Source organism: Lactuca virosa, chromosome 3, assembly GCF_052849685.1.
Source record: "Lactuca virosa cultivar CGN04683 chromosome 3, Lactuca_virosa_CGN04683_v6, whole genome shotgun sequence".
NCBI classification, from domain to species: Eukaryota; Viridiplantae; Streptophyta; class Magnoliopsida; order Asterales; family Asteraceae; genus Lactuca; species Lactuca virosa.
Genome location: NC_136428.1, coordinates 335,217,990 through 335,228,006, shown reverse-complemented (window position 1 = coordinate 335,228,006; position 10,017 = coordinate 335,217,990).

Sequence of the window (10,017 nt, the reverse complement as noted above, 5' to 3'; positions counted from 1 at the left end):
TTACTCTTAATGTATCACTGCCACCAAGTACTAGGACCCAGACCTTAGACCTTCGCAGATAGTTGATAATATTCTTAACTACTATCCAATGAGCTTTACCTGGATTTCCCTAATAACGAATGACCATGCTCGAAGCAAAGGACACATCATGGCGAGTACATTTCATAGCATACATGATAGATCCAACGGATGAAGCGTATGAAATCTGACTCAGTTCTGCTATCTCTACATCAGTACTCAGACTCTGAGTCTTACTCAGTTTGGTGTTACTATGGATATGCAGTTCTCCTTCCTTGGAATTCTCCATACTAAAACATTTTGGTACCTTTTCCAAGTATGTACTTTGACTAAGTCCAATTAGTCTTTTACTCCTGTCTCTCAGAATTCTTATCCCTAGAATATAAGTAGCCTCTCCCAGATCCTTCATAGCGAAACACTTTCCAAGCCAAGACTTAACCTCTTGCAAAATTGGAATGTGATTTCCTATAAGAAGTATGTCATCAACATACAATACAAGGAAGGTTACTATACTCCCACTAGCTTTGACATATACACATGACTCATCTTCACTTTTATAGAAACCAAACTCTTTGACTTTCTCGTCGAAGAAAAGATTCCATCTGTGAGACGCTTGTTTCAATCCATAAATGGATTTCTCAAGCTTAACACTCTATTGGGAAAATTTGCATTAACAAAATCCTCTGGCTGATTCATGTAAACATCCTCACCCACTTCCCATTAAGGAAAGTGGTTTTGACATCCATCTGCCAAAATTCATAGTCATGAAATGCAGGTATGGCAAGCATTATCCTAATAGACTTTATCTTAGCCACTGGTGAGAAGGTCTCATCATAGTCAACCCCTGGGGTTTGAGTAAAGCCCTTCGCAACCAGTCGAGCCTTGAAAGTGTGTACCTTTCCATCCATGTCGATCTTCTTCTTGAAGATCCATTTGCACCCAACTATCTTACGACCTGGTACATTATCAAGCAAATTCCAAACATGGTTGTCATACATGGACTTGATCTCGTTGTCCATTGCCTCTTTCCATTTGGCTGCCACAAGGCCTGCCATTGCTTCCTTGTAGTTAGCAGGTTCATCCAAATTTACCAGTATACTATCACCGATAAATGTATCACCATCTGTAGTAATATGGAAACCATAGAACTCAGGTGGCATTCTAACTCTACTGGAATGCCAAAGAGGTAATGAATCGTCAACTGGTTCAACTGGAATATCTTCCTCTGGTTGAACCCTGGCATCTTCGAAGGTTCCTTCATCGTTTGGTTCTTGAATCTCTTCAAGATCAATGGTACTCCCACTGTCTTCTTTTCATATGAGCTCTCTCTCACAAAAGACTCCTCTTCATGCTACAAATACCATGTTCTCACTATGTCTGTAGAACAAATATTTAAAGGACTTCTGTGGGTAGCCGATGAAAATACATCTCTCACTTCGAGGTTCAAGCTTTTCGTGAGTCTCTCTTCTAACGAAAACTTCATAACCCCAAACCTTGATATGTGCTGAAGTGGGAACCTTCCCTATCCACATCTCATGAGGTGATTTGGCAACCTTCTTAGTTGGGACAACATTAAGAATGTGGGCGGCAGTCTCTAAGGCATACCCTAAAACAAAATTGGAAGAGAAGCTTGACTCATCATGGAACGAACCATGTCTAAGAAGGTTCGATTGCGCCTCTCAGCCACGCCATTAAGTTGTGGTGTCCTAGGAGGTGTCAATTGTGAAACTATTCCACATTCCTTGAGGTAGTCGTGGAACTTGATACTAAAATACTTTCTGCCTCTATCTGATCAGAACGTCTTTATCTTCCTTCCTAATTGATTCTCGATTTCATGTTTAAACTCTTTGAACCTTTCAAAGGTTTATGATTTATGTTTGATTAAGTAGATATAACCATATCTACTATAATCATCAGTAAAAGTCACATAGAATCGATTAGCATCCTTTGTGGATGATCTGAAGAGCCCATACACATCTATGTGTATGAGATCCATAAAACCTTCACCTCTTTCACAAGATCCAGTAAAAGGTGATTTGGTTATCTTACCTAAAACACAAGATTCGCACGTATCATCTGACACTAGGTCAAATGATTCCAACACTCCATCCTTTTGGAGTTGGGCGATGCGTTTCTTGTTAACGTGTCCAAGATGACAATGTCACAATCATGCTTTGTCTATACCATTAGACGAATCAATTTGAAATACACTATTGCCTAAATTGTCTACACACATCACAGTTTCATACACACCATCACAAGGTAAAGCTTCAAAATAAAAATCACCATTTTTATATGTAGGAATAGAACCATTGTCATCATTAAAAGAATATCTAAAACCTTGTCTGAACAACGCATGAAACGAAATAATGTTTCGTGTCATTTCTGAAGAGTAGCAACATTTTATCAAATCTAAATCAACACCATTACTAAGCACTAGACTATAAACTCCAATCTTGGTGACAGGTGAAGATCGCCTATTCCCCGTGATCAAGTTCATTCTACCGTGCTCCACCTCCTCATTTCTTCTTAGCCCCTGCAAATCAGAACAAATGTGAAATCCACATCCTGTATCAAGGACCCAAGAACGAGAAAAGGATGAGTTATTAAATGAGATAGTGTATATACCTGCAGAAGTCGGCTTCACTTTGCCATCTTTAATGTCTTGCAGATACTTTAGACAGCTTTGTTTCCAATGCCCTTTGTCGTTGCAGTAGAAGCAAGTAGCCTCTTTGGGATCAGAGACATGAGGAGCATCAGAACTGGATTTACCTTTGGGTCCATTTCTTGGTGACCCAGCTTGAGACTTTCCCTTCCAATTTTGCTTTAGAGGACCTTTCCTCTTCTTCCCCTTCCCTTGACCAATACCCAGAACGGGAGCACTAGCAAGAGTGGCTGCAATACTCTTTCCCTTCATCCCTGCTTCAGCTGTTCGCAGGAGGTTTTGCAATTGAGCCAAGGTGGTCTCATTGTTGTTCAGATGATAGGTCAAGATGAACTGATCATAACAACTTGGTAAGGAGTTCAAGACTATGTCAATTTCCAACTCCTCATCAAAATGCACATTAAGCCTAACAAGGCGATCCACGTATCGTTGCATCCTTTGCACGTGGCTACTAACAGACTCTCCCTCTTTCATTTTTCTTGCTATGAGGGACTTTAACACCTCGTACTTTTATTAACGAGCTCGCTTGTGGTACTTTTCCATAAGGTCCTTGTTCATCTCGTACGACCAGTAATCCTCATAGAATCTTTGCAACTCAGGAGTCATGGTGGCTACCATGATGCAATCAACTTTTTTCACATCATTGTAGTGCTTCTTGTATGCAGCTAGTTCTTTAGTAGTGGCCTTCTCTTTGTTAATCTCATTTAGTTCTTTCTCAAGGACATACTCCTAGTCCTCGAAACGAAGGGCCGTTTTAATGTTGGGCATCCAATCGTTGTAGTTGGTGCCATCTAATGTCACCTTCGAGTAGATGCTCAACAACGAAAAGTTATGGGAGGAGGAGGAGGAACCAGAAGCATCATTTGAAGTAGACGTTTGTAAAAAGAAGGTAGTTTTAGTGAGATAAGAATAATATTTAATATAACGACCCAAAATGAAATATTAAGGGTATGATCCAACTAAAAAATTCACAACTTAGAAAAGGGATGTCATAATCTAATTGTAAATTTTATAAAGGTAGGTAAATGACGATTTACTAATTCCACCAATAGAAAACGAAATTCGAAAAGAATTAAGTTAATTGAAATTCGTAGATCTTTTGAGATTCATTGAAACTATTCAATGACATGTTTAATTTCAGATTATGCTCTTCTATTTGTGACTGGGATACCGAGGATCACAAACAAAATGTGAATAACCATGCAAATTAACTTGACACTCTCGATGTCTTTTATCATGTCATTTTAATATGTCGGTTAACCACACGCGCTCCATTAATCAACGATAATTTTTGAGATGCCCATTATTACTCTTTATAGTCAGTGCTAGTGTGTCGGTTAACCACATGCGCTCCACTAACTACTATAAAGTATAATGTGCAATTTCATGGGTTAGCATACAAATTCACATTTTTCCTAAAGTAACTAAGATTGAGATTTTAATAAAAGAGTTTAGTTCACTTTAATAGCATTTTACTTATTAATGAGAATTAATTGTCCTATCAAACCCGTTCGGCTAACGACCCTCCACCATACAAGAGAGCGGTGGGTAAGAATGGATACCCAATGGCAGTCATTTTATAGACTACTTCCTTAAACTCCATTTATAGTATAGCTTCGTGAATGAGGCGTACTGACGGTTCGACTGACTTAGTTATATACATATAGTAATTATTAAACTTTTAATTTTACATATAGTATAAGGTGTATTTTAAAACTTTTTCAAAATACTAGGTTTATATTCAAATTTCGAAAATTAAATAATTAATTTAAATTTAAAAATAAACCAAATGATTTAATAATTATCTATTGATTAACATTTAATTAATTATATTAAATCAAATAAGGATTATCCAATCAAATTAATAAATTTATTTAATCCTAATCCTTATACCCCTAAATTTTCGAATATAGGTATATGATTTATCCAATTTTAATTATCCCTTTTTAAGGCAAGTAAAAAGATAATTACCAAAATTAAAAAAACCCAAACCCACCATTTTCAAAATCTTACTTGGGGAGGAAGGTAAGGGATTCAAATCCTTACCTTAATTTCGAATTTCTTGTGGAGGAGGGTTAGGGTTTCCAAACCCTAACCCTAATTTCGAAACTTAGGGGGCAAGAAACCCTAATCCAATTTCAACATTTGTGGCCTTTTAGGGTTTATTTGCCATAAACCCTAATTTGATCAAATTCAACAATTATAGCAAATTCAATGGAAAACAACCCTAACGCTCTGATACCACTGATGGGTTTTAGGCATAACAAAAAACAAACTTAAAACTCTTAAGTGTGCATGCAACCTAAAACAAGATCTATGTTTTCACTATTGAACCTATAATTATGAACATCAAAATAAGAACCCTAGGTAATTTTCGAAATTACTAAAGAAAAGGTTTAGGGTTACATACATTTTAGTTGTTATAGTAAACAACTAGAAATACCTCTTATTGATCTTTTGGAAGCAAGCACCACAAGCGTCATGCCTCTAATGGAATCACACCCAAGCTAGGAAGAGGCAAACTATAGAGAGAGGAAAAGAGAGCCAAGATTTTGTCCAAGGCTTGTAGAGGGAAGGGATGGACGAGATCAAGGGCTAGGGAGGCCTTTATATAGCTGAGGAATCTTGGGGCCAAAGCTAGGGTTTAAGGGATAAGACCTAGATTCCCTTGCTTGGTGACCAAGTAGCCCAATCCCTTATCCAAAGGGACTTGGAAGAAAATTCTAGGCCTTCCCTAAAAGTTTTCGTCCACCTCATCTAATGAGGTTCTAGAGCCTTCCTTCCTCAACTTTCAATAAATAACCAAACAGTCCCTATACTTTTCATTAACCCAATTAATCCCAAAATTAATTCCAATTATTTTCTGATTAATTAGTAATTAAATATATGGTTTCTAATTAACATATTATTTTCATAATACATTAATAAACCATTTATTGAATTTATTATTCACATCATAAGTTAATCTCTCTCTCTCTAAAAGTCATCATGTCAAATTGCTAGGTTTGAGGGCAACCCAAAAGGACTGTGCTACTATCAATTCAAGTATATAATAATTTTAGTTAGGGGCTTAGACAACTAATTCAACAAAAGAAACATGGAAGTGGTCTCTTGATCTTCTGATTGACGACATTGGAATAGGAGTTGAGCATGGACTAACCATAATATCAGACCAACACAAAGTAATGTTCAAACTTCCCTCATTGATTGATATGGTTTTATGATACTCTGTTTGATTACTGACACTTTGGTTTGACACGAGATATTATTATGAATGTTTTTATACTGATACCAACTTGTAACATCCCAAAATTCAAGGCCAAAAATTTCATTTTTAAATAAGTTATTACATAAAACCATCAGTATAAAAACATTCATAATAATATCTCGTGTCAAACCAAAGTGTCAGTAATCAAACAGAGTATCATAAAACCATATCAGAGTGTAACCCCAAGGATCGAGTATGCGGAAAACATAGTGTGATGCGCTGCGACCAAGCCGACTCCTTTCCTTAGAAACAATGTACCTGAAACACATAACACATAACACAGTAAGCACGCATGCTTAGTGAGATCCCCAAAATACCACATACAACACATAAGCCACTCGAGGCTATAGCTCTACGAGACCTTCCGGTCAATGTGTCTCAGGGGCCTTACGGTCCCACAATCCGAGTAGACCTTCCGGTCCTACCCTGTCGACCTTCCGGTCCATACCATGTTTACCTTCCGGTCCATATACCGCTGACCTTCCGGTCCATACCCTGTTGACCTTCCGGTCCATACCAAGCACCTCATAACATACATAACATATACATATCACATAAAAACATATATCACATACTCGTCATAGCACATAAAAATATAAAGACCTTCCGGTTACATATCACATAAGTCACATAGCTCATACAAATATATAAGACCTTCCGGTCCCATATCATACAAGTCACATAGCTCATACAAATATATAAGACCTTCTGGTCACATATCACATAAAGTCTCATAACTCAATATGTTTAAGCTTATGCTTTAAGCTTATGCTTTGTATGTATTTATTATAAGGATTAATTGAAGCTGTGAAGGAAAGGATTCTAGCTATAGAGCATACGCAATGTGCTAGGCATATCTATGCTAATTTCCAGAAAAGATTTAAGGGTCAAATATTTAGGAAGCTGTTTTGGAGAGTTACTGAATCTACTATTCAACAAAGGTAAATTGATGCTGCTTATATGTTTGACATTTTTAATATTTTCTAAATTATATGTGATTGTGGCAGGTTTTGGCAAGTGGTAGCTTCTGTTTATATGCAATTTAAGGTGAGGCTAGGGTCTGATGGATATGATGTAGACCTTAATACCAGGAAATGTGGATGTAGGTCTTGACAGTTAACATGGTATCCTTGTGTGCATGGATATGCTACCATTTTAAGCCTCAATAGGGATCCTAAGGACTGTGGGTCCGAATGGTTTACTACATCAATGCATGAGTGTTGTTATAGGTATAACATTAAGCCACTGAACTGTAGTGCTATATGACCTAAAGTGGATTACACCAAACCATTGCCCCCTAAAAAAAGCTACCTGGAAGACCAATAATGAAAAGGAAAAGGGATCAGGTTGAGAGGGAAGCTAAGAGAACAAGGCATATAGACTCAAAAAAGGGAATGGTCTTGAGATGTACTGTTTGTAGGGAAAGAGAGCATAACATATCAACATGCCCTCGAATACCAAATGGTGTACCATCTACTTCAGGTTTGAAAAAAAAACAACCTAAGAAGCAAGGTATGGCGTTAAGTTATCTAATATTTTGCACTTATGTACCATTTCTGAACTTTTTCCCTCTTATAGGTAAACTTGATGTTCAAGTGGACCTTGAAGCTTAATAGGAAGTAGAACCTGTAGTTGTGTTTGAAAGTGAAAGTGATAGTGACTTTGGAAGTGAAATTGAAGTGGAAGTTGCAAGTGATGTGTAATATGCCATTGAAGTACCTAAAGTGTAACCTAACAATGAAGTTCAGGCTAACATTGAAGTTCCTGAAACTGACCTGGAATCTAACATTGAAGTTCCCGTAGTTCAAGCAAACACTGAGGAAGAGGTTCAAGATGATATGGAACATGAAATTCAAGATGATGTGGAACAGGAAATTCAAGTACCTATAATTTAAGTTAACATTGAAGAAGAGGTTCAAGATGATGTGGAACAGGAAATTCAAGATGAGGTGGAACAAGAAATTCAAGTACCTACAATTCAAGTTAGGAATAGGAAAAGAAAAACTTCAGAAACAATTACAAAGATTATGTTGGGAAGAACATAGGGAGGAAAGAGGGAAGCAGTAATGAACACCCACTGGAGATTTGATTTTAATGTAACATCCATAAAATTCATGCAAATTTTAAACTTTTTTAAACTTTCAAAAACATTAGTTATTACAAAATGTTTGCAAAATAGTTCCATATCAGAGAATCCCAGAAATCAAAGTCATAAAATGTGAGGAGGTGCACGATCAAGCCTTCGCCTTCCCGCGATCATCCGAAGTACCTGAAACAAAATCAACAACTGTAAGCCCGAAGCTTAGTGAGTTCCCCCAAAATACCAACGTCATATAAACCAAAACAATAACATATCAAACAACATGCATATAGAGTCTTCAGTATGACTGGACCTCGCCAGGCCTTCAGTCTATCTGGCCCACTCTCAGAACCTTCAGCATGTCTGGTCCGCCCTATCGGGCCTTCAGCCTGTCTGGACCGTTTTTCGGGCCTTCGGCCAGACTGGTAAGCCCCGATGGGCCTTCAGTCTATCCGGGCCGCAATGGGTCTGTTAGGCTAGAGCACAAAGCAGGACCACCTCAACCCACCCGCAATCACACGATCAACACATAAATATCATACGCTAGCTAGCATGTACAGACAGTCATACATATCTACATATCACTAATCATAACATCATCCTATATGCCAGGATACTGATCTAATAGATCACTAAGCATAGCATCATCCTATAACCAGGATACAGATCTAAGAGATCACTAAACATAGCATCATTCTATAACCAGATTGTTGGGTTTTGAGCACTATAACACTCCTATGGTGCACATGCAACCCTAAATGCTTTGGATCTATTTTTTCTCTAATAATACATGCATATTTACAATTTTCCAAAGCATTGTCCTAACTAGCATACATATGAACAATTAGATGATACAACTAGTTAGATGACTTACCTCTTAGAAGGACTTGTAGTTCTTGACCTTTGAAAGCTTGAGCACATCAAGTGTGATGCCTCTATTGGTTCAAAAACACCAATATGCAAGAGGCGGCTTGAGAGAATAGGCTACTAGCACAAAATCAACTTCAACCTCTTGGAAAGTAAGTGGCAACTGATTTTCGCTCTAGGAGGGGCTTATTTATAGTGTTGCACATGCTAGGGTTACACTTTGTAAACCCTAATGACCCATGACTTTCCACATTCTCATGCTCCATCGATTTAACCTCCATGTACTATCCATGGATTAGTTTAGTCCATCTACATAATCATGGATCATTGGCCCACACTACAAGAATCATTGATTTACATAATCAATCCCCATATATTTAATTAGTCTCTTTTGACCACAAAATTAATTCCAAATTAAGTATTGATCAATACTAATTAAATAATATGATTTCATCACCATATTGATTACACATTATTCATTGTATATTGTTTCGATTTATCAACTAATACTTTAATTAAAACAATAGTCATCCCATGCTCCAAGCATGCACACTATGTTTACCTACGGTCCTTACTTTATGAAATAGATCAATTGTAAACATTTCCAACGATACTCATCTCACAATTCCAAATCCTTATCGTAAGTGTAAGAATACCAAGTTCTTCCCACTTACTTTAATTTGTTAGATTCTAAACTTATATGCAGTGATCCTTTTGTAATGACTATGTACACAAGTCACAGAGACTTTGTCAATTACAAAACTTTCCATTGGAGATTGTTGCAAGACAATTCCATAGATCCGAAGTCTCATATTCAAAGCACATTCCTTTGAACATCCTTCTTGGATAAAAGTTTCTAACTTTCTCATGGATTCTTGATATCTAACTCCCATTATGGAAACATTTCCATATTTGCCATATGAAAACTCATTGTTAATAGAATCCTGCCTATTCATAATAATGTCAATATGGTCCATCCATTACTATACTTCCAACTATCCATAAGCAACCAATCTTTGGTGAACCTTGGATTGTTCTTAACAGTTGTTTAATAACTTTAGTCATATCCAGTTCTAGTCCTTTTTCCCTTTTAATGCCCTAGGCATTTTGGAAAATTAG